This window comes from Odocoileus virginianus, chromosome 10, assembly GCF_023699985.2.
Source record: "Odocoileus virginianus isolate 20LAN1187 ecotype Illinois chromosome 10, Ovbor_1.2, whole genome shotgun sequence".
In the NCBI taxonomy this organism is placed as follows: Eukaryota; Metazoa; Chordata; class Mammalia; order Artiodactyla; family Cervidae; genus Odocoileus; species Odocoileus virginianus.
The window spans coordinates 11,803,611-11,827,990 of record NC_069683.1 but is presented as its reverse complement, the minus strand read 5'-3'; the positions used below and the strand labels follow the sequence as shown (position 1 = coordinate 11,827,990).

General features: G+C 45.0%; 1 protein-coding gene across 1 annotated transcript in view; it reads left to right on the top strand.

Annotated features, from left to right (window-relative positions):
* The first annotated feature begins 302 nt into the window (after nucleotides 1–302).
* Nucleotides 303–24,380, top strand: part of LOC110138512 (olfactory receptor 4B1-like) — a 33,090-nt gene continuing 9,012 nt past the window's right edge. The window contains exon 1 of the mRNA XM_070472990.1: nucleotides 303–373. The gene's annotated coding sequence lies outside the window, so the exon portion shown is untranslated. The remainder of the gene's footprint in view (nucleotides 374–24,380) is intronic.

Here is a 24,380-nt window from a genome sequence, read left to right as displayed (position 1 = left end):
GAGTCAGAGACTCGAGGGCCTGAGTGTACGTGGGCCCGGGTGGGTGTCATCTTGTTAAATCGAAGCAGTCTAGATACTAAGTGTCTTCGGAGGGTATCATCCCACGTGTATTTTGAATCCATCCGCATGTCTTGAATGGTCCCCTGACCATTACCCCTTCAACTGGGAAGCTTCCAGGGCCTACCTTCAAGTCCCAGCCAAGAGGGCGCCTTGAGGGTTAGTTCAGAAGGAAAGAAGACGGAGGAGCGTGGTGACGTGTGACGCTGTGACGCTGTGACGTGTGACGCTGTGACGTGTAATGCTGTGACGCTGCGACGCTGTGACGTGCCGAGACAGTCCGCATATTGCCCAGGGCATCTGAAACACCTAAGAGGTGCCGCTGGTTTTTTTTTTTTTTTAAATCAACTTAAATTTGTTTTGATCAAGTACTGTGGGCCGGTAGTGGGCCCTTGGTATGTACGTTTGTGGGGGAAAAAAAAAAGCCGTGCTCACTGCCCTTGTGGAATTTAAGGGCCTACAGGAGAGGCAGGAAGTGAAGAAGGAATTGGACACGAATCTGTCGGTCCCTTCCGGCTGGAATGAGAGAGCAGCCCCGAGGGAGTGGGCAGGGTGGGGGGCAGCCTGGGACAAACCCGTGGCAGGAGTGGGTTTGGCATTTGAAGAGCAGTGAGAAGGCTGTGGTCTTTGGGGCCTTGCTGGTGACGGAGCTGAGGGCCCAGAATGAAGCCCGAGACGTGGTCGGGGCCCATCGGTTGGAGCTTCGTGAGGAAAGGGGAGGTTAGTCTACGAGCCCTGGGAGGCCATCCATCAGTTTCCAGGGCAGAGTCCTGACGTGCTGGTCCCTGCATGGAGCTCAGGCTGTTGGGAGCCTGGAAGCATGGAATCCCGTTAGAGCCTCGGGTTTAGCACTGGTTTTGGAAACAGATGAATCTATAGGCGGTGAGGCCTTCCCTGGTGGTTCAGACGGTGAAGAATCCGCCTGCAGTGCAGCAGACCCGGGTTCGATCCTTGGGTCTAGCAGATCCCCTGGAGAAGGGAATGGCTACCCACTCCAGTATTCTTGCCTGGAGAATCCCATGGGCAGAGGAACCTGGCGGGCTACAGCCCATGGGGTTGCAATAGAGTCGGTTATGACCGAATGATTTTCGCTTTGACTTCACAGCCCTTGAGGAGGAACTAAATGTTCTTGACTCTAAAGGCTAAACTGCTATTATTTTGTCCCATTTGGCTGCTTTTCTTCTGGGTTTTCTCACTTCTCTGATTGAACGTATCCTGTTTCTGGCTCTGTTGGGTCTTATTGCTGCGTGTAGGCTTTCTCTAGTTGCCGCGATCGGGGTCTGCTCTCCTGTGGCGGAACCTGGGCCCTCGGGTGTAGGGGCTTCAGTTGTTGGAGCCCGCAGGCTCTATAGTCATGATGTATGGGTTGAGTTGCTCCATGGCGTGTGGAATCTTCCCAGACCAGGGGCGGAACTGTATCCCCTGCTCTGGCAGGGGGATTCTTATCCCCTGGACCACTATGGAAGCCCCTAAGTTTATTCTTCCGCTAAAATTTTTCTGCAGACAAGAGGCAGGCAGAGGACACGGTGGGGGAGGTGAGGGGTGGGGGGAGGTCTGTCCTGGGAAGGGCCCAGAGTCCTGCTCGGTTACAATGGGATATAAAAATCAAGTGATCACTAGGGCTCTTATGATGTGTAAAGCTGAAGTGAGAAAAGCAATTTATAGAACTGTAAGAAGATAATTCCAGGAAGCAGGTAAGTACATAAGAAGATAAGAAAGAACACTACAGTGGTGTAAGGGTGGGGTTATAATTTTTTAAAAAAATATTTATTTTTGGCTGTGCTGGTCTTCGTTGCTCTGAGGACTCTTCTCTAGGTGTGGTGAGCGGGACCTGCTCTCTAGCTGCAGCGAGCAGGCTTCTCATCGCAGCGGCCTCTCCTGGTGCAGAGCCCAGGCTCTAGGCCCAGGGGGCTCAGTGTTGAGGTTCCCAGGCTCTAGAGCACAGGCTCCGTAGTTGTGACACACAGACTTAGTTGCTCCATGGCCTGTGGGACCTTCCCAGACCAGGGATTGAACCCATGTCTTCTGCACTGGCAGGCGGATTCTGTACCACTGAGCCTCCAGAGAAGCCCCCAATGGTGGGGGGTTATGAGTAGCTTTTATTTTTACTTTCCTAAATTTTATAATTTTCCCCACTGACTATGGAGTTCTTGTTGAGACTAATTTAACACTTTAGCATGTTTCTTCTTGACTCAGAAAAGTAAGCTAAAACATATTTCAAGATATAGTTGTCCAGATTTACCAAGTTCTTCAAAATGAGTGTGAACCCAAGGCTTTTTTGAGTACCTCCAGTTGCAAGGAGTTTGTTAAAAAGTGAAAGTTAAATTTCTGGTATTAGATTCTGAGCTAAGCTGGAGGAAACAGGGGCCCACCTTCTTGCTCTGGGTTGAGTGTGTGTCTGCCAGGGTGGAGAGCCTGGTTGGCACCTGGGGGGCAGGGGGAGGAGGCAGGGAGAAAAGAGGGTTAGCCCTGTTCCTCAAAGTTCTTCCAGCTCTCCCACCCTGTCTGGGCTTCCACGGCTCCCTTACTGGATGGTCCCTGGGCCCTCAGAAGAAAAACAGGAGGGCCTAGGCATCACCCTATAAATGGTGTGTGTGCTCAGGCATCGTGTTCAACTCTTTGCCGCTCTGTCCACGCAATTGCTATTTCCTACACCAGGGGATCTTCCTGACCTTGGGATGAAACTCACACCTCCCTCGTCCTCTCCATTAAGCAAGGTGAATTCTTTACCACGGAGCCACCTGGAAAGCTCCCTTATAAACCGTTCAGTTCAGTCACTTTGCCATGTCCGACTCTTTGTGACCCCATGGACTGCAGCATGCCAGGCCTCCCTGTCCATCACCAACTCCCGGAGGTTGCTCAAACTCATGTCCACTGAGTCAGTGATGCCATCCAACCATCTCATCCTCTGTTGTGCCCTTTTCCTCTTGCCTTCAGTCTTTCCCAGCATCTGCTGCTGCTGCTAAGTCATTTTTCAGTCATGTCCAACTCTGTGCGACCCCATAGATGGCAGCCCACCAGGCTCCTCCGTCCCTGGGATTCTCCAGGCAAGAACACTGGAGTGGGTTGCCATTTCCTTCTCCAATGCATGAATGCATGCTAAGTCGCTTCAGTCATGTCCGAGTCTGTGTGACCCTATGGACAACAGCCCACCAGGTTCCTCTGTCCCTGGGATTCTCCAGGCAAGAATACTGGAGTTGGGTTGCCATTTCCTTCTCCGCCCAGCATCTGTAGATACAGCTTAATTCCCTTTCTTGCAGGCAGGTGAGGCCTGGCAGCGATTTTGCATGTTGCCATTAGATGGCGCCAAAGGACTGTGCTGAGAAAGCAATTCAGGTTGTCAGATGGCAATTGGGGAAAACAGGTTTTCGAAAAAGAGACTCAGAGAGCTGGCTTTGAAGTGAGCACGGGTCAGATCGTCCCCGAGGGTGTACAAGCAGCTACCACCTTGGTGGGAGGTGGGGCTGGAGGTGGAAGAGCTGGAGTCAGAGCCAGGAATTCTGTGGTGCTCAGTAGCTGTCAGCAGTCTACTGGGAGCGTGGACAGGGCCGGAGGTGCAGGAGCAGAAACCCAGAGGATCAGGTCTGAGCTGGTTCATGGATCCCTTCCAGGCGAGTGCGGATTCTCGGCCGCAGCACTTCTTCCTAGTGGAGAACAGCACCAGGAGCAAGAGTGGCTGCAGTGGCTTCCCCATGTGGGTGGGGTACTGAGAACCCAGTCACAGCCCCAGGCCGTTTTCAGTCTCTTTTTCTGCGCTGTTCCCAGGGAAGCAAGCATACGTGTACCATCTTCACAAGTGAAGTATTAGTTTCTTTCAGTCCTCCTGGAAGTCTCTGATTTTAAAACCAGCTAAGGGGACTTTTTACAGCATCGGACCTTGCTACTATCACCAGTCACATCCACAACTGGGTATTGTTTTTGCTTTGGCTCCATCTCCATCCCTGAATTCTTTCTGGAGTTATTTCTCCACTGATCTTCAGAAGCATATTGGGCACCTACTGATCTGGGGAGTTCCTCTTTCAGTGTCCTGTCATTTTGCCTTCTCATACTGTTCATGGGGTTCTCAAGGCAAGAGTACTGAAGTGGTTTGGACATGAGTTTGAGTAAACTCCGGGAGTTGGTGATGGACAGGGAGGCCTAGCGTGCTGCGATTCACGGGGCCGTAAAGAGTCGGACACGACTGAGCGACTGAACTGAACTGAAGGGGACTCTTGTAACAGGGAAGAACAAAACCCAGTTCCACGTTGGATCTGTTTCTTTGACTTTAGCCTTTGTTTTTCATTGCTTTGTTATTATAGTCAGTAACATGATGTTGTCTATAGCTGTTTAGTTTAGTTCAGTTCAGTCACTCAGTTGGTTCCGACTCTTTGTGACCCCATGGACTGCAGCACGCCAGGCCTCCCTGTCCATCACCAACTCCCGGAGCCTCCTCAAACTCATGTCCATTGAGTTGGTGATGCCATCCAACCATCTCATCCTCTGTTGTCCCCTTCTCCTCCTGCCTTCAATCTTTCCCAGCATCAGGGTCTTTTCCAGTGAGTCAGTTCTTTGCATCAGGTGGCCAAAGTATTGGAGTTTGAGCTTCAGCATCAGTCCTTCCAATGAATATTCAGGACTGATTTCCTTTAGGATGGACTGGTCTGTAGCTGTAAGCATATATAATGGCCTGCCTCTGGGAACCTGCCTCTCTGCCAGAATGTCAAACTAAAGTGCCTTTGTTCAACTCTCAGGGAGACCTTCTGACCCTGTCCACCTGCGGATGGCGGCAGGAAAGAGGAAATTGATATATTTCACCCCTCCCCCACTCCATATTGGCCAAGTCAAGAGATGTTTGGCAAGATTTATTCCCTCTTTGGGCTTCCCAGCTGGCGCTATTGGTAAAGAACCTGCCTGCCAGTGGAGGAGATATAAAGAGTTGCAGGTTCAATCCCTGGGCCAGGAAGATCCCCTGGAGAAGGAAATGGCAAACCACTCCCGTGTTTTTGCCTGGAGAATAGATAGATAGATAGAGGAGCCTGGTGGGCTACAGTCATGGGGTGGCAAAGAGTTTTTTAGTGACTAAACAATAACAAGGCCTTTTCACTTCCGGGCCTCCTCCCCTCTGTTCTATAAAAGAAACTGGCACCCAGACCCCATAAGATGTACTCTACAGCACTAGCCTGCCATCAGACACCAGACATCAACACCTCCTCTCTCGATCACTGGCCTGTCCTGCAGTGAGCAGACTGAGCTTTGATTTGGAAACAGTCTTCCCAGCATCAGACCCTGGGCCTGGGGCACCCAGTAGAAATAGTAACAGACTTTATTTTCTTGGGCTCCAAAGTCACTGTGGACAGTGGCTGCAAGCCATGAAATTAAAAGACGCTTGCTCCTTGGAAGAAAAGCTGTGACAAACCTAGACTGTGTATTAAAAAGCAGAGACATTACTTTGCCGACAAAGGTCCATACAGTCAAGCACTCTTTCTAGGAGTCATGTATGGATGTGAGAGTTGGACCATAAAGAAGGCTGAGTGCTGAAGAATTGATGCTTTTGAACTGTGGGGCTGGAGAAGACTTTTGAGAGTCCCTTGGACCTCAAGGAGATCAAACAAGTCCATCCTAAAGGAAATCTACTCTGAATATTCATTGGAAGGACTGATGCTGAGGCTGAAGCTCCAGTACTTCAGTCACCTGATGCAAAGAGCTGATTCATTGGAAAAGACACTGATTCTGGGAAAGACTGAGGGCAGGAGGAGAAGGGGACACCGAGGATGAGATGGTTGGATGGCACCACTGACTTGGATGAGTCAGAGTTTGAACGAACTCTGGGAAATTGTGAAGGACAGGGAAGCCTGGAGTGCTGCAGCTCATGGGGTCTCAAAGAGTTGGAGACATCTTAGTGACTGAACAACAGCTTCACTCCAGGGAGGATCTGTGACCCTCCTCTGTGATAGATCCCTCCTCTTCTGTGTGTTCTCCGCCAAGGCGTGGGTTCTGAGCTGACCACGTCATCTCATCCCCAACTCATCACCAACCTCTCTTTACAGTCTTGTAATTATTATTAATATTCCCTTGTGAAATCTGTGACAAGGTTGGTTAAAAACATCATTTTGGTAGCCGAAGAAGAGATTTGGTGAAAGGAAGATACAGTTTAACTGTGTCTTATTTTCTAGTATCTTTTGGTCTTTATCTTTCAATGATGACCAAAGATAGATTTCATCAATATGTGGTTTGTCAAGGGACATAATTTAAAAACAAAAAAGAGTTATTGATGATGATGATAAAAAAAGAAAAGGAACACCGAAGTTGATGTTCTGAGAAGAGATGGTATCCATCATTATGTAAGAGATAAAGGACCTTGGCTATTAAGGCAGAGGTGGCCTTGAGCCATTAGTTGGGTAAATAAATGATGTGATTTAATTTGTGAAATGAAAAATGGTGAAATAGATTGAATGGTGAGATTTCACCAGATGGTGAAATAGACTGAATGAGCTAGCTAAACTAACTGGTTTTATAAGAAATAACTCCCAGATCTCAATGGTTTAATACCTGTGTCACAGTTTAATGTGGCTGGCACTGTTCAAGGATGTAGACTGCTACAGGCTTCACCAGCTTTAACCCAAGCTTGTCGAGGTCATCCAGGGGTCACTGTCCAGCTGGCAGATGAGGAAGAGAACACGGGAGACAGTGCGAGGGGGGATTCTATGGGCCAGGTCTGTAAGTGACATGTACCACTTTGGTCCACCTTCCATCGGTGGGGGAGCATTTGACCGGGTACCCTGGAAGAAGAGAGCTGTGGGTCCTGGTGAGCACGGGCGTTCTGTGCCTCGTTGGTCAGACCAGTGGATGAAGTGCTCAGCACAATGCCTGGCACCTCGCAGCGGAGAGAGCCACCTGTCTGGGGAAGAGGTAGATGGGAAAGAAATGGTTTCCGTTCTGCATCAGCATGGCAACCCAGCTGCTGCTAAGCCTATGGTTCTGTGGACCTAATGGGGATGCTGGCAGATGCTGTGTCCTGGTTGAGGTCCACAGTACGCTTACAGGTGTCGGGAACTGTGACCTCATTAGTGACTTGCACATTTAGTGGGGATGTGCTCTTGAAGCTTCCAACCATGCCTTTAATTACTTACCTGAAGCTCCTGGGGATCTCAAGGAGGGAAAGAAACTTCTTTCTGAAGAACCCCCAAGGGATGGCATTAATTTGCCCCCTTGCAAACTTTTCCTAACTCTTTGCCTCAGCTCCTGAGGGCATAATTAATTGCCTAGAGTTGTCATCATGCCAGAAAACCCGAGTGTGGCCTCCAGAAAGTGGAGGAGTAACTGATCACTGTATTCAAAGGACGGAAAACTAATTGGCTCTTTCTCTTCCCTTGATGATCCTTGTAGCAGCAGAGAACTTTTTCTATTAAATGCAAAGAGGCTAACATCTGAGTTGTGGAGTGTTAGTGGAAACCACTGAGAATACATGGATTTGATCAACAGTTTTCTGTTTTACATTTACATTGTATTACACATACACATATTATAATACATATGTATTACACATATTTTTCAACTTTCAAAAAAGTTTCGTAATACATTTTGGAGCTCTTTCAATATCATTGTATGTAGATATGCTCACCTGTATTAGGCCTTGTTGCCATAGCAAAATATCAGATGGGGTGGTTAAGCAACAGGAATGTAATTCTCATAGTTCTGAGGCCAGCAGCTCAAGATCAAGGTGCTGGTGGATTTGGTCCCCTGGTAAGGACACGCCTCCCGGCTTGCAGAGTCTGCCTTCCGGCTGTGTCCTGACATGAACATGGAGAGCAAGAGAGCGGGAGAGAGAGAACGGGTTCTTCTGCTGATTCCATCATCAAGGTTCTACCCTCAGTACCTCCTCTGACTCTAATTACTTCCCAAAGACTCCATCTCAAGTACCATCACATTAAGGGTTAGAACTTCAACACATGAATTTTTGGCAGACACTATTAGTCCATGGGCTTCCCTCGTAGCTCAGGTGGTGAAGAATCTGCCTGCAATGCAGGAGACCCAGGTTTGAGTCCTGGTTTGGGAAGATCCTGTGGAGAAGGAAATGACAATCCACTCCAGTATTCTTGCCTGGAGAATCCCATAGATGGAGGAGCCTGGTGGGCTGCAGTCCATGGGGTCACAAGAGTCAGACACGATTTAGCGATGAAAGCACCACCACCAATTTGTCCATAGAAGCATTCTTTTTTTCTATTTTTTATTTTATTTTTAATTTCAGCTTTGTTGATGGATTGACAAATGAAATCATAACGTAATTAAAGTATACATGGTGGTGATTTTATATATATATATATATATATATATATATATGGCTAGTGATGATACATCCATCACTCTGCAAACTCACATATTTATTTTTTTGTTGAGAATATTTAAGGTCTACTCTTTTAGTGAATTTCAATTACACAATATGGTGTTGTCAACTATAGTTACCAGGCTATACATTAAGTCCTCTGATCTTATTCATCTTACAGCTGAGAGCTTGTACCCTTTCACCAACTTTCCCTATTTCCCCCAGTGCCTGGAAACTATATTTCTACTCTGTGTTTCTGAGTTTGACCTTTTATTTTAGATTCTATATATTAACCTCTTTATTACTATATCATGATTTACTTTTTCTCTTGTTGCATTATTATTATTTTTTAAAAATTTGTTTGTTTATTTGGCTGTGACAGGTCTTAGTTGCAACATGCAGGATCTTCGCTGCATCGTGGGATGTTTCCTTGTGGCACGTGGATTTTCTAGTTGTGGCTGGAAGAGTGCGGGGGCTCAGAGTGTGGGGGCTCAGTGGTTGCAGTGTGTGGGTTTATTTGCTGGGCAGCATGCTGGGTCTTAGTTCCAAGACCAGGGATCGAACATGAGTCCCGTGCATTGGAAGGCAGATCCTGAAGAACTGGGCCACCAGGGAAGTTCCTCTTGTTATGTTCTTTGAAAGTCGATTTTTTTTTCTGATATGAGAGCAGCAACTCCTGCTCTCTTTTGGTTTCCATTGCTTGGAATATCTTTTTCCATTCTTTCACTTTCACTCTATATCTTAAAGTTGAAGGGGTATAGGCATCATATAGTTGGGTCTTATCTTTTTAATTCACTGAGACACTCTATGTCGTTTGGTTGGAGAATTCTATTCATTCACATTTAATGTAATTATTAATTGGTATGAACTTACTATTGCCATTTTTATTTAATTGTTTTCCAGCTGTTTTATAATTCCTTTGTTTCTTTCTTCCTCTTGGTTTCTTCCTTTGTGATTCCTAAGCCTAGTTTCCTTTCTTTTTTTTTATCTTTTGGGTATCTACTATAGCTTTTTGCTTTGTTTACCTTAAGACTTACATGAAACATATTTATAATAGTCTATTTTAAGCTGATGACAACTTAAGTCTGAATGCATACTGAAGCTTCACGTTTTTAGTACCCCAAACATTTATGTTTTTGACATCACAATTTGTGTCTTTTTACTATGTATGTCTGTTAACAAACTATTGTAGTTATAGTTATTTTTAATACTTTTATTTTTTAGCCATCATACTAGAGTTATAAGTGATTTACTCATCACTGTTATAGCATTGGAGTATTTTGAATTTAGCTATATATTTATCAGTGAGATTTATATTTTCATATGTTTTGCTGTTACTAATTAGAGTCCTTTCACTTTAGTTGAAGAATTTCCTTTAACATGTCTTATAGGACTGGTCTAATGGTGATCAATTCCTTCAACGTTTGCTTGTTTGTAAAACTCTTGATCCCTCCTTCAATTCTGGAAGACAACTTTGCTGGGTAGAGTATTCTTGGGGGCATTTTTTTCCCCTCTTGGCACATTGTTGCTTTATGGCCTACAAAGCTTCTGCTGAAAAATCTGTTGATAGTATTATGGGGGTTTCCTTTTACATAGAAGTTGTTTTTCTCTTATTGCTTTTAAAGATTGCCTCCTTGTCGTTAACTTTGCCAGTTGAATGATAATGTGTCTTGGTGTGAGTCTCTTTGTACACATCTTATGTAACTCCCTGGGCTTCTTGGATCTGGATGTCTGTTTCTTTCTCCAGGTCAGGGAAATTTTCAGCCATCATTTCTTTTTCATAAATTTAAAAATTGTTTATTTATTTATTGGCTATTCAGGACCTGGGTGTTCATTGGAAGGGCTGATGTTGAAGCTGAAACTCCAATACTTTGGCCTCCTGATGCGAAGAGCTGACTCATTGGAAAAGACCCTGATGCTGGGAAAGATTGAGGGCAGGAGGAGAAGGGGACGACAGAGGATGGGATGGTTGGATGGCATCACCGACTCAATGGACATGAGTTTGGGTGGACTCTGGGAGTTGCTGATGGACAGGGAGGCCTGGCGTGATGTGGTTCATGGGGCCGCAAAGAATTGGACATGACTGAGCTACTGAACTGAACTGAACCGAACAGGACCTCAATGGATTGGATGATATATTGTCATGAGGGAGGGAAATATGCTTTACTCAGTCTACTGAGTAAAGCTGAAAATGCCAATCTTTTCCAGAAACATCTTCATGGGCACACCCAGAAATAATGTTTAACCAGATATTTGGCATCATGTGGTGCAGTCAAGTTGACACATACAATTAATCATGATCGACATCTACTGAGACTCAGTATTATCTGCATCCAGGCAGTGCCAAAGGAAAGAATGTGGAGTGCATTCATGGGAGGCTTCCTGTGGCCAGGGCTGAAAGTGGTCCACGTCACTCCTCGCCTTTTATTGGAGAGATCCTATTTACATTCACTCCTGACTACAGCAGTGGTCAGCAATGTGGGCTAGCTGTGTGCCTGTGGGAGGGAGGAGCAGATTAATGAGAGAGATTTCCTATTGATTTATGAGATATTATATAGTATGTGTAGTGACTTCTCATTCTCCTTTGCGGCTTTGGGCTCATCTTGGCTCATCTGAATCTCAACCATCTCTTCCAGGTGGCCTCTGTGTCAGGCCGTTGGTCCTGTAGCCCCTGTTGTAGGGTTATCTCCTCATCGAAGCTCCCAGAGAAGATCCCCCAACTTCCAGCCACCTTTCACCTCCTCATGGGACTAGCAGGAACCCCTATATTCATACCACACAAAACATCTATACATTTAAACTATTATTTTGCTGTACTTTATGCTTATCCATGTACCAAAGATTTCCTAATTTCATTATTTAAAGTTTCAGTATATTTTGATATTTGTATATAATGTTTAACCACTAAACATAAGGTTTGTGAAGGTATGACTTTCAAAATAGATGATTAAGTAGCTCACAAAACCTAACTCTAAGGAGCAACAATGAAGCTGGACAAGTTCGTCAAAAATAGTGATTTGAAACCCCTGGATATTGACCAGAAGCATACAACAAACTGGGAAGTGCTTATCCAGGAAAATTTACCCAACCTTGGAAAGAAGAGCAGGAATCTTTGGGCATTTTATTTTGAGCCTGTCCCCATCCACTCACCTACTAGTTACATGGTTTAGACGTTCTTTTGGGGGAGAGCATCAGTCTGTAAGGACAGGTATCTACACTTCTAGAGAGGGTTGACTCTATTTATTTGGAGCAGAGTGAAGAAAAATTTCATGTCCAGGGTCCTTGTTGAAAGCGATAGTGATCTCAGTGACTAGAAATCAGAGACACTCAGCATTGCATCTCTCCTGAGGTCTTGAGACTTTTTTGAGGCAAGTGACAATTTGGCAGAGAAATGAAAAATGTGACAGGAAGATCTGGGGAGTTATATCTCTTTTCAGTTTTCTTTGTGTTTATTACAGTAGAAAAACTCACTGAAGCAGTCCATGAAGGTCGCTGCGGGCGGCCATGAAGGTCACTGCGGGGGGCCATGAAGGTCGCTGCGGGGGACCATTGAAGGTCGCTGCGGGGGGCCATGAAGGTCGCTGCGGGGAACCATTGAAGGTCGCTGCAGAGGACCATGAAGGTCACTGTGGAGGACATGAAGGTCGCTGTGGAGGACATGAAGGTCGCTGTGGGGGGCCATGAAGGTCACTGTGGAGGACATGAAGGTCGCTGTGGAGGACATGAAGGTCGCTGTGGGGGGCCATGAAGGTCACTGTGGAGGACATGAAGGTCACTGTGGAGGACATGAAGGTCACTGCGGGGGGCCATTGAAGGTCGCTGCGGGGGGCCATGAAGGCCACTGCGGGGGGCCGTGAAGGTCGCTGCGGGGGGCCATTGAAGGTCGCTGCGGGGGGCCATTGAAGGTCGCTGCGGGGGGGCCGTGAAGGTCGCTGCGGGGGGCCATTGAAGGTCGCTGCGGGGGGCCGTGAAGGTCGCTGCGGGGGACCATTGAAGGTCACTGCGGGGGGCCATTGAAGGTCGCTGCGGGGGACCATTGAAGGTCACTGCGGGGGGCCATTGAAGGTCGCTGCGGGGGGCCATGAAGGTCGCTGCGGGGGGCCATTGAAGGTCGCTGTGGGGGGCCGTGAAGGTCGCTGCGGGGGACCATTGAAGGTCACTGCGGGGGGCCATTGAAGGTCCCTGCGGGGGGCCTTGAAGGCCGCTGCGGGGGGCCGTGAAGGTCACTGCGGGGGGCCGTGAAGGTCGCTGCGGGGGACCATTGAAGGTCACTGCGGGGGGCCGTGAAGGTCGCTGCGGGGGGCCGTGAAGGTCGCTGCGGGGGACCATTGAAGGTCGCTGCGGGCGGCCATGAAGGTCACTGCGGGGGGCCATGAAGGTCGCTGCGGGGGACCATTGAAGGTCGCTGCGGGGGGCCATGAAGGTCGCTGCGGGGAACCATTGAAGGTCGCTGCGGGGGACCATTGAAGGTCGCTGCGGGGGGCCATGAAGGTCGCTCCGGGGGACCATTGAAGGTCGCTGCGGGGGGCCATTGAAGGTCGCTGCGGGGGGCCATGAAGGTCGCTGCGGGGGACCACTGAAGGTCACTGCGGGGGGCCGTGAAGGTCGCTGCGGGGGACCATTGAAGGTCACTGCGGGGGGTCATTGAAGGTCACTGCGGGAGGACCATGAAGGTCGCTGCGGGGGGCCATGAAGGTCGCTGCGGGGGGCCATTGAAGGTCGCTGCGGGGGACCATGAAGGTTGCTGCGGGGGACCATGAAGGTCGCTGTGGGGGGCCATGAAGGTCGCTGCGGGGGACCGTGAAGGTCGCTGCGGGGGGGACCATTGAAGGTCGCTGCGGGGGACCGTGAAGGTCGCGTGGAGGACCATGAAGGTCACTCCGGGGGACCCTCACTGCACAGTGAATCAGAGTGGAGGGTGGTGCTGGAGCACAAACAGAGGGGTTCAGGAGTCCATCCTGAGGGCTCTCATCATCTGCTATCAACCTCATCTGGTCTGTGGTTTATGTTCTCTACAAAGGAAATTAGTCATAGTTCTGTGGGATGCTGTCAGTTCAGTCATTATCTCATCTGAATCCTAAAATGTTAGCTACTACTATGCTCTTGATATAAAGTAGTGGAAAAAAGGAAGGATAGCATACAACGATTACTACATGCATACACACAAAAATTAGCATACAACAACTGCTATGGTTCCTGCTTCTGTAGCCAGTCAGTAGTCATCAACCGGCCCATAGCCTGTACTGCCCTTAGACATAGGCATGTGGGATCCCTACACCAGGTACTATGCCCCCAGGAGGTCAGCTTTTCAGAGCACCTTTCTTGAAATTTTAAAACTCTCCATTTAGTGCTCAAAGAAAGCCAGGTTTACTTCCTTATCCCTCAGGAGATTTTATATCTCCTGAAAGATAAACAACCTCACTACTCAGAACTGTTCAAACTTCTTGGGTTTCAGTGATGAGAGGTTGAAGGTGCTAGGCCATCATGTAAAAATCATGGGCTGTTTATTGCATTGCTACTTCAAGATTTAACCTGTACATGTTGATCTGTTCTGGCTATTGTTTAAACAAGTTAGTAAACCTTCTCAGAAAGTAGAACTCTCTTCTCTTCAAGACATGCAAACTGAATTTAAATTATTTTAATATTTGCATATATTTCCCCCTTTTACTGTAAACCTATGTCAATGGTTGAACTCCCTAGGCAACATCTCTCAGGTTGAGTGTGTGTGTAAACATTTATTGGGAAGTGCTCCCAGTTTTAACTTCTGTATAACAATGAAGAGGGCAGAATTGGGCAGAGGGGCAAGTCAAACCATGATACAGTGACAAAAAGATCTGGGAGGGTCCCCCAAGGAGCTTTAGATCTGGGATGGCCCTTTGGGGTTGTCTCAAATTGAGGCAGGAGGTCCAGGTCTTCTCACCATTACCTTGACCATTCTTTTTTTTTTTTTTTTTAATTTTTATTAGTTGGAGGCCAATTACTTTATAATATTGTAGTGGGTTTTGTCATACATTGACATGAATCATCCATGGATTTACATGTATTCCCCATCCCGATCCCCCCTCCCACCTCTCTACCCGCTCCCTCTGGATCTTCCCAATGCACCAGACCCAAGCACTTGTCTCATGCATCCAACCTGGACTGGTGATCTGTTTCACTATAGATAATATACATGTTTTGATGCTGTTCTCTTGAAACATCCCACCCTTGCCTTCTCCCACAGAGTCCAAAAGTCTGTTCTGTACATCTGTGTCTCTTTTTCTGTCCTGCATATAGGGTATCATTACCATCTTTCTAAATCCCGTATATATGTGTTAGTATGCTGTAATGATCTTTATCTTTCTGGCTTACTTCACTCTGTATAATGGGCTCCAGTTTCATCCATCTCATTAGAACTGATTCAAATGAATTCTTTTTAATGGCTGAGTAATATTCCATGGTGTATATGTACCACAGCTTCCTCATCCATTCGTCTGCTGATGGGCATCTAGGTTGCTTCCATGTCCTGGCTATTATAAACAGTGCTGCGATGAACATTGGGGTGCACATGTCTCTTTCAGATCTGGTTTCCTTGGTGTGTATGCCCAGAAGTGGGATTGCTGGGTCATATGGCAGTTCTAATTCCAGTTTTTTAAGGACTCTCCACACTGTTCTCCATAATGGCTGTACTAGTTTGCATTCCCACCAACAGTGTAAGAGGGTTCCCTTTCCTCCACGCCCTCTCCAGCATTCATTGCTTGTAGACTTTTGGATAGCAGCCATCCTGACTGGCGTGTAATGGTACCTCATTGTGATTTTGATTTGCATTTCTCTGATAATGAGTGATGTTGAGCATCTTTTCATGTGTTTGTTAGCCATCTGTATGTCTTCTTTGGAGAAATGTCTGTTTAGTTCTTTGGCCCATTTTTTGATTGGGTCATTTTTTTTTTCTGGAATTGAGCTTCAGGAGTTGCTTGTATATTTTTGAGATTAATCCTTTGTCTGTTGCTTCGTTTGCTATTATTTTCTCCCAATCTGAGGGCTGTCTTTTCACCTTGCTTATAGTTACCTTTGTTGTGCAAAAACTTTTAAGTTTCATTAGGTCCCATTTGTTTATTTTTGCTTTTATTTCCAATATTCTGGGAGGTGGGTCATAAGAGGATCCTGCTGTGATTTATGTTGGAGAGTGCTTTGCCTATGTTCTCCTCTAGGAGTTTTATAGTTTCTGGTCTTACATTTAGATCTTTAATCCATTTTGAGTTTATTTTTGTGTATGGTGTTAGAAAGTGTTCTAGTTTCATTCTTTTACAAGTGGTTGACCAGTTTTCCCAGCACCACTTGTTAAAGAGGTTGTTACCTTGACCATTCTTGTATGCTGTCTGCTGCAGACGAGGATATGATTCTGGTGCTGCCCTGGGGGATGGCAGTGTCTGGAGAGGAATTAGGAGTCAGACAGTAGCAGCCATCCCTCTGGGCAGCTGAGGGAATGAAGGGGCCTGTGGGTGGCTCACCACAGCATCCACTAAAGCCCCTTTCCTTCACGCAGGTAGTCCAGTAGTGAGCAGTGTTTTTAAACATTCTGAATCTAGCATCGCTTGTACTGTAGCATCCATAGAAACAATTCCCATCAATGAACAGTTTAAAGAAAGCTATGTGAGAGAAACTCCTTCACCTCAAATTAAATTCTTAAAACGTAAGTTGCCTAGGTGTCTGGAGTTGCCAAGTTAATGGTAAGAACAGTAACATCCACGAATGCAGCTCCTATCATGGAAAAATTGCTTTCACCTGCAGTTCTGTCTCATTTGATTCTCTATATAACCCTGGGAAGTGGTTGGAAGAGTAGCGTCAATCCATTTAACAAATTGAGAAACATGCAAGGCAAAGGAGAGTGAAATCCACTTCAGCATTTGGTTTTGGTATCATCCCTTTATTAGTAAACCTAGACAGCGTATTAAAAAGCAGAGACATTACTTTGCCCACAAAGGTCTGTCTAGTCAAAGCTATGGTTTTTCAGTAGTCATGTGTGGATGTGAGAGTTGGACCATAAAGAAAGCTGAGTGCCGAAGAATTGATGCTTTTGAACTGTGGTGTTGGAGAAGACTCTTGAGAGTCCCTTGGACTGCAAGGAGAGCAAACCAGTCAATCTTAAGGGAAATCAGTGCTGAATATTCATTGGAAGGACTGATGCTGAAGCTGCAACTCCAATACATTGTCCACCTGACACGAAAAACTGACTCATTTGAAAAGACCCTGATGCTGGGAAAGATTGAAGGCGGAAAGAGAAGAGGATGACAGAGGATGAGATGGTTGCATGGCATCACAGACTCGATGGACATGAGTCTGTGCAAGCTCTGGGAATTGGTGGTGGACAGGGAAGCCTGGTGTGCTGCAGTCCATGGGGTCGCAAAGAGTCAGACATGACTGAATGACTGAACTGATATACCTGACATCAGTTCAGTTCAGTTCAATCACTCAGTCATATCTGACTCTCTGCGAGCCCATGGACTGCAGCATGCCAGGCTTCCCTGTCCGTCATCAACTCCCCGAGCTTGCTCAGATCTGACATGCCTGACATACTCATGACTTAGAGGCATTGCCCAGAGACAGCAAAACTATCTGCTATGGAACAGACTATGTTTGACGTCAGAATGCTCTGTACAAATGTTTAAGCCACTCAGGGCTCCCAGTAGGGAATATCTCTTATCAGATATTTGAGTATCGCTAAAGTCAAACCACTAGTGACAAGTAAGGTAGGTCCTCCAAACTAGGCCTTTAGACTTCAAATCCAAGACTCTTTATATTGGATTAATATTAAATTGCTTATTGGTGTGATGAGATTAGGGGCTGATTACTGACTATTCTCAGCAACCATTTTTGGAATCTGGTACAACTGAGGCTGTGCCAGTACACTGAACTTCCTATCAGGGTCTCTCCTATTTCTCCCCAACAGCCTCTTGATCCATAGTCTCTTCATGGCATTTTTCACCTCCATGTTTCTCAGGGTGTAGACCAGAGGGTTCAACATGGGTGTGATGATGGTGTAAAATACAGCCACTATCTTGTCCTCAGGGAAAGTGGTGGGAGGTCTCAGGTACATGAAGAGGCAGGGGACGAAAAACAAGATGACCACAATGATATGGGAAGTACATGTGGACAGAGCCTTGCGCCTCCCCTCTGATGAGCAGGTCTTGAAAGAAAGCAAGATGACAGTGTAAGAACCAACAAGAATGACAAAGGAGCTCAGTGAAATCATGCCGCTGTTGGCCACCACCACGAGCCCCGCCACATACGTGTCTGTGCAAGCCAGCTTCAGTAAAGGTTGGACATCACAGAAGTAGTGGTCAATCAGGTTGGGGCCACAGAAGGGCAGTTGTACGGTGAGCATGGTCTGGACAAAAGTATGCACAAACTCTCCCAGCCAGCAGAACACCAGCAAGAGGGAGCAGAATCTCCAGTCCATGATGGTCAAATAGTGCAGAGGCTTACAGATGGCCACGTACCTGTCATAGGCCATCACTGTGAGGATAAAGATTTCTGTGCAGCCAAACAGGTGCGAGAAAAAGAGCTGGAGCATACAGCCAACAAAAGAGATTCTTGTGTCCTTGACTTGAAAGTCAATAATCAGCTTGGGAGCCGTGACAGAGGAATAGCAGATGTCAACAAAGGATAGGAAGCTGAGGAAGAAGTACATCGGAGAGCTGAGGTTTGGGCTTCTTAGAACAGTCATTATAATGAAAAAATTTCCTGTCATGAGGATTATGTAAAAGAGTAGGAATAAAATGAAGCATAGTTGCTGTACTTCCTTATTTTGGGAAAGACCCAGGAGGATAAATTCAGTAACATTATTTCCCATGAAACATGGAAGTTTACAAGAGAGGAGTGCTTTGTGTTTTACCTGTTGGAAAAAGGATAAAGGACGATTAGATTGGGGCACATGATATAACATTATTGTTTTTATTTTTTAGCAGTTATTCACAAAGTTCCTCCCTTAAAGGTTTTGGTTTCATTATACTCTGTTTCTTAAAATTATGTGAGACTAAGGGTGGGACAGAGGGAGCAAGAGGAGAGAAAAGAAAATCTGATGGCCTTTAAATATATTTAGGCCTGGAGTCTAGGTTCTCCACTTGTCAGGTGTCTGAATCATAGTTGCTTGAGAATTTAAATTATATCTTCTTTTTATTTATTTATTTTTCCATTTATTTTTTATTAGTTGGAGGCTAATTACCTTACAATATTGTATATCTTCTTTTTAAATCAAGTTTCCAAGTGATAAAGTCCACTCTTCTATTTCAGGATGCTATTTCCCTATGTTGCAGTTGATATATGGAACGTGAAGTGAAGTGAAAGTCGCTCAGTCGTGTCTGACTCTTTGCAACCCCATGGACTATACAGTCCATGGAATTCTCTAGGCTAGAATACTGGAGTTGGTAGATTCTTTCTTCTCCAGGGGATCTTCCCAGCCCAGGGACTGAACCCAGGTCTCCTGCATTGCAGGTGGATTCTTTACCAGCTGAGCCACAAGGGAAATATGGAATCTATGTTAAGTATACGCACATTTGTGATCATAAGTATTGATACATGTCTTCAAATGTACAACTTTGAGCCAGACCTGGGGTGTAATGAGCCTTCTGTGTAGCTCTTTGGCCTCCCAAATTACTGTCAGCCTGATTGTCTTTATCACATTCAGTTTAGTTCAGTTCAGTCATGTCCGACTCTTTGCAACCCCATGGACTGCAACACACCAGGCTTCCCTGTCCATCACCAACTCCCAGAGCTTGCTCAAACTCATGTCCATCGAGTTAGTGATGCCATCCAACCATCTCATCCTCTGTCGTCCCCTTCTCCTGCCTTCAATCTTTTCCAGCATCAAGGTCTTTTCCAATGACTCAGTTCTTTGCATGAGGTGGCCAAAGTATTGGAGTTTCAGTTTCAGTGACTATCCCAATGAATATTCAGAACTGATTCCTTTAGGATGAACTGGTTGGATCTCCTTGCTGTCCAAAGGACTCTCAAGAGTCTTCTCCAACACCACAGATCAAAAGCATCAATTCTTCAGTGCTCAGCTTTCTTTATGGTCCAACTCTCACATCCATACATGACTACTGGAAAAACCACAGCTTTGACTAGACGGACCTTTGTCAGCAAAGTAATGTCTCTGCTTTTTAATATGCTGTCTAGGTTGGTCATAACTTTCCTTCAAAGCAGTAAGCGTCTTTTAATTGCATGGCTGCAATCACCATCTGCAGTGATTTTGGAGCCCAAGAAATTAAAGTCTGTCACTGTTTCCATTGTTTCTGCATCTATTTGCCATAAAGTGATGGGACCAGATGCCATCATCTCAGTTTTTTGAATGCTGAGTTTTAAGCTGGCCAGTTTTTTGAATGATGAGTTTTATCACATTAGATTATTATATTATTCTGGGACTTCACTTTTTGTCTATTCTCATCTGTTTAGAAGTTTGAGAAAGTGCACAGAGGCTTCACAAAATGGAAATACCATTTGCAAGATACTCAAACCTTCAGATTTTACTTGACATTGTTACAGGATTGGGGAGGTACCAGTTCTCAATTAGGTTAGTAGTGCCTCCGACAATGACCAACTGTGAGATTTGGGGTAAGTTATTTGTCTTCACTGAGACCTAATTTCTTTGGTCAAAGGATTGACTCTAGAGGGTCAGTCCCTCTAGAGAACACCAGGGCTTCCTCCAGTTAATGTTATATCATGAAATGTATGGTTATCTCTCCAATACAAAGAATCACTCTCATTGAATATGATTTCTTTCTTTTATTGTTTTTGTGTCCCTTTGAACCAAAGATGTATAAAGGTGGGGACAATGTGTATTTATTTTTGTGTTGGTTTATTAGTTTGGCAAGTCATTTAAGCTTTTTTAAACTTCATCTTTCAAATGGAAAGCTACTGACTACTTCAGAGAATTGTTTCAAGTACCAAACCTAGTCCAGCATATGGGAAGTGCTCACTGAATTATGCCTTTTGATTTTCCAACTCAATTTCCAGTACTTACATTTTGATATGAAACTTTTCAAATATACGTAGAATAGAGATAATGCGTGCTCATATACTTGTTGTTTAGCCACTAAGTCATGTCTGACTCTTTGTCACCCCACGAACTGCAGCACCCCAGGCTTCCCTGTTCTTCAGTGTCTCTCAGAGCTTGCTCAGTCTCATGCCCACTGAGTCAGTGATGCTATCTAACCATCTCATTACTCAGATTAAAAAATGATTTTTTACCACAATAATTCTGTGATAAAATTATTTTAACTACATTTGCTTCATGGATCTCTCTTTTTCCTTACTTTTTTGTTCCAAATTATTTTAGTGGAAATCTGTCATCATGTCATTTCAACTTCAGTATCCATGTCTCTGAAATTAAGGCATTAAAAAAAATAAGCATGAGGACTTAATCACATGTAATAGTATTACCAGTAGTTTCCCGGTATCTGGTCTGCTGTAGCCACGTTTTCTTCCCACCTCTCCTTACAGTAATTAGTTGAGCACCTACTTTGTCTGCTGTGTGGAATAGGGTCGCTCACTGTGAGTACCGAATACCTGCTGTATGGACAGTGTGATTAAAAAACTGAACTTTCAATTTTATTTAAATTTAATTTGTAAAAGTAAAGTGATATAAAATGTTTGACATCATAAAAATTTGTGTAATTGAGTTAAACAAGATTTTAATATTACAAAAATCAGTTCAGTTTAGTTCGGTCACTCAGTCATGTCCGACTCTTAGCAACCCCATGGACTGCAGCACACCAGGCCCCCCTGTCCATCACCAACTCCTGGAGCTTACTCAAACTCATCTCCATTGAGTCAGTGATGCCATCCAACCATCTTATCCTCTGTAATCCCCTTCTCCTCCTGCCTTCAATCTTTTCCAGCATCAGGGTCTTCTCCAATGAGTCAGTTCTTCACATGAGGTCGCCAAAATATTGGAGTTTTAGCTTCAGCATCAGTCCTTCCAATAAATATTCAGGACTGATTTCTTTTAAGATGGACTGGTTTGCTCTCCTTGCAGTCCAAGGGACTCTCAAGAGTCTTTTCCAACACCACCGTTCAAAAGCATCAATTCTTTGGTGCTCAGCTTTCTTTATGGTTCAACTCTCACATCCATACATGACTATTGGAAAAACCATAGCTTTGACTAGACAGACCTTTGTGGGCAAAGTAATGTCTCTGCTTTTTAATATGCTTTCTATGTTGGTCATAGCTTTTCTTCCAAGGAGTAAGCATCTTTTAATTGCATGGCTGCAGTCACCATCTGCAGTGATTTTGAAGCCCAAGAAAATGAAGTCTGTCACTGTTTCCATTGTTTCCCCATCTATTTGCCATGAAGGGATGGGACTGGATGCCATGATCTCAGCTTTTTGAATGAAGGGATGGGACTGGAGGCCATGATCTCAGCTTTTTGAATGTTGATTTTTAAGCCAGCTTTTTCACTCTCTTCTTTCACTTTTATCAAGAGGCTCTTTAGTTCTTCTTAAATTTCTGCCATAAGAGTGGTGTCATCTGCATATCTGAGGTTATTGATATTTCTCCCAGCAATCTTGATTCCAGCTTATGTTTCATCCATTCCAGCATTTTGCATGATGTGCTCTGCATAGAAGTTAAATAAGCAGGGTGACAATATACAGCCTTACTCCTTTACCAATTTGGAACCAGACTGTTGTTCCATGTCCGGTTCTAGCTGCTGTTTCTTCACCTGCATACATGTTTCTCAGGAGACAGGTGAGATGGCCTGGTATTCCCATCTTTTTTCCACATTTTGTTGTGATCCACACAGTCAAAGGCTTTGGCATAGTCAATAAACCAGAAGTAGATGTTTTTCTGAAACTCTCTTGCTTTTTGTATGATCCAGTGGATGTTGGTAATTTGATTTCTGGTTCCTCTGACTTTTCTAAATCCAGCTTGAATGTCTGGAAGTTCTCATTTCATGTCCTGTTGAAGCCTCACTTGGAGAATTTTGAGTATTACTTTGCTAGCATTGTGTTATGAGTGCAATTATGTGGTAGTTTGAACATCCTTTGTCATTGCCTTTCTTAGGGATTAGAATGAAAACTTAACCTTTTTCAGTCCTGTGCCCACTGCTGAGTTTTCCAAATTTGCTGCCATATTGAGTGCAGCACTTTAAAAGCATCTTCTTTGAGAACTTGAAAGCTCAGCTGGAATTCCATCACCTCCAATAGCTTTGTGATATTATTGATGCTTCCTAAGGCCCACTTGACTTTGCACTTCAGGTTGTCTGGATCTAGGTGAGTGACACCATCGTGGTTATCTGGGTCATTAAGATTTTTTTTTGTATAGTTCTTCTGTGTATTCTTGCCACTTTTTCTTAATATCTTCTGCTTCTGTTAGGTCTATACCATTTCTATCCTTTATTGAGCCCATCTTTGCATGAAATGGTCCCTTGGCATCTCTAATTTTCTTGAAGAGATCTCTAGTCTTTCCTATTCTATTGGTTTCCTCTGTTGTTTGCATTGATCACTAAAGAAGGCTTTCTTTTCTCTCCTTGCTATTCTTTGGAACTCTGCATTTAGATGGGTATATCTTTCCTCTTCTCCTTTGTCTTTCACTTCTTTTCTTTTGTCAGCTGTTTGTAAGGCCTCCTCAGACAACCATTTTGCCTTTTTGCATTTCTTTTTCTTAGGGATGGTCTTGATCACTTCCTCCTATATAATGTCACGAACTTTGGCCATAGTTCTTCAGGCACTCTATCAAATTACAAAAATAAATTCTAACCTATTTCTTTTACTTTTATTACGTGGTTACAAAAGTATTTAAAATGACAATGTGGCTTGTATTCTGTTTCTTTACCACAGTACTGTACTGAGGATTAGGCTCTGGTCTCAGTGTGTGACCAAAATATCTAATTTAGTTGTTGTAACACTCTGAAGTATGGAGAACTAATAATAGGTTTGCTGCTGCTGCTGCTGCTAAGTCGCTTCAGTCGTGTCCGACTCTGTGCAGCCCCATGGATGGCAGCCCACCAGGCTCCCCGTCCCTGGGATTCTCCAGGCAAGAACACTGGAGTGGGTTGCCATTTCCTTTTCCAATGCATGAAAGTGAAAATAGGTTTGAGGTCTTCTTAATAGGAAGGTTCATATTTTTTAAAGGCCAATGGAAATTTTACATTTAAGTGATATAATTAGCACAGGCTAAGACAATATTTTACAACAATTGAATCTTTGTTCTACCAATGACCAGCTATGACTGTGGATAAACTTAGTTTTTCTTACTCGGTTTTATTTCTTATGCAAATAATGGGGCTAGTTCTACATATTCCACAGTGTCGCTACAATTAAATTAGATATTATGGTCATGTTTGAGGGCTTCTTGGGCTTCCCTGGTAGCCAACTTGGTAAAGAATCCACCTGCAATGCAGAAGACCCCAGTTTGATTCCTGGGTCGGGAAGATCTGCCTGAGAAGGGATAGGCAGCCCACTCCAGTATTCTTGGGCTTCCCTGGTGGCTGAGCTGGTGAAGAATCTGCCTGCAATGTGGGAGACCTGGGTTTGATCCCTGGGTTGGGAAGATCCCCTGGAGAAGGGAACTGTTACCCACCCCAGTATTCTTACGTGGAGAATTCCATGGACCCCATGTTCATGGGGTCTCAAAGAGTCAGACATGACTGGGAGACTTTCACTTTTGAGGTCTTCTTTATTCTTCTAGGGTCTCTGGGAGAGAACTGCCATTTTAATTAACTTAAATAAAATCTAAGTAACCAAGAGGGACACCAGTAGTCTGATAAGTTAGTGGAGTCCTGACATCTGTGCCCTCCATAGACCCACCGGCTTTTAACTGGACAGTCGTTTTGACTGTAGGACAGGCACCGTCTTAGAAAAGCGTTCTGATCATGGAGAAGCATATTCAAGCTCTCCTGTTATCCTGCCAGAGTCTGGGACTCGGCAAGATCCTTTTACCCATCTTCCCTCCCCACACTGTTACCTGCCACATGGTGGTGGAACTAGGCGTGGATTTTTCCACATATGCCAGAAGCTTTCAATCGGTAGCTGATTGTGGATCA